Source organism: Hemitrygon akajei, chromosome 25, assembly GCF_048418815.1.
Source record: "Hemitrygon akajei chromosome 25, sHemAka1.3, whole genome shotgun sequence".
NCBI lineage: Eukaryota > Metazoa > Chordata > Chondrichthyes > Myliobatiformes > Dasyatidae > Hemitrygon > Hemitrygon akajei.
In genome coordinates, this window is record NC_133148.1 from 44,737,197 (window position 1) to 44,738,593 (window position 1,397).

A 1,397-nucleotide genomic window follows, 5' to 3' on the forward strand; every position below is an offset into this window, starting at 1 on the left:
GGTTAGGGTTAGGGTTAGGGTTAGGGTTAGGGTTAGGGTTAGGGTTAGGGTTAGGGTTAGGGTTAGGGTTAGGGTTAGGGTTAGGGTTAGGGTTAGGGTTAGGGTTAGGGTTAGGGTTAGGGTTAGGGTTAGGGTTAGGGTTAGGGTTAGGGTTAGGGTTAGGGTTAGGGTTAGGGTTAGGGTTAGGGTTAGGGTTAGGGTTAGGGTTAGGGTTAGGGTTAGGGTTAGGGTTAGGGTTAGGGTTAGGGTTAGGGTTAGGGTTAGGGTTAGGGTTAGGGTTAGGGTTAGGGTTAGGGTTAGGGTTAGGGTTAGGGTTAGGGTTAGGGTTAGGGTTAGGGTTAGGGTTAGGGTTAGGGTTAGGGTTAGGGTTAGGGTTAGGGTTAGGGTTAGGGTTAGGGTTAGGGTTAGGGTTAGGGTTAGGGTTAGGGTTAGGGTTAGGGTTAGGGTTAGGGTTAGGGTTAGGGTTAGGGTTAGGGTTAGGGTTAGGGTTAGGGTTAGGGTTAGGGTTAGGGTTAGGGTTAGGGTTAGGGTTAGGGTTAGGGTTAGGGTTAGGGTTAGGGTTAGGGTTAGGGTTAGGGTTAGGGTTAGGGTTAGGGTTAGGGTTAGGGTTAGGGTTAGGGTTAGGGTTAGGGTTAGGGTTAGGGTTAGGGTTAGGGTTAGGGTTAGGGTTAGGGTTAGGGTTAGGGTTAGGGTTAGGGTTAGGGTTAGGGTTAGGGTTAGGGTTAGGGTTAGGGTTAGGGTTAGGGTTAGGGTTAGGGTTAGGGTTAGGGTTAGGGTTAGGGTTAGGGTTAGGGTTAGGGTTAGGGTTAGGGTTAGGGTTAGGGTTAGGGTTAGGGTTAGGGTTAGGGTTAGGGTTAGGGTTAGGGTTAGGGTTAGGGTTAGGGTTAGGGTTAGGGTTAGGGTTAGGGTTAGGGTTAGGGTTAGGGTTAGGGTTAGGGTTAGGGTTAGGGTTAGGGTTAGGGTTAGGGTTAGGGTTAGGGTTAGGGTTAGGGTTAGGGTTAGGGTTAGGGTTAGGGTTAGGGTTAGGGTTAGGGTTAGGGTTAGGGTTAGGGTTAGGGTTAGGGTTAGGGTTAGGGTTAGGGTTAGGGTTAGGGTTAGGGTTAGGGTTAGGGTTAGGGTTAGGGTTAGGGTTAGGGTTAGGGTTAGGGTTAGGGTTAGGGTTAGGGTTAGGGTTAGGGTTAGGGTTAGGGTTAGGGTTAGGGTTAGGGTTAGGGTTAGGGTTAGGGTTAGGGTTAGGGTTAGGGTTAGGGTTAGGGTTAGGGTTAGGGTTAGGGTTAGGGTTAGGGTTAGGGTTAGGGTTAGGGTTAGGGTTAGGGTTAGGGTTAGGGTTAGGGTTAGGGTTAGGGTTAGGGTTAGGGTTAGGGTTAGGGTTAGGGTTAGGGTTAGGGTTAGGGTTA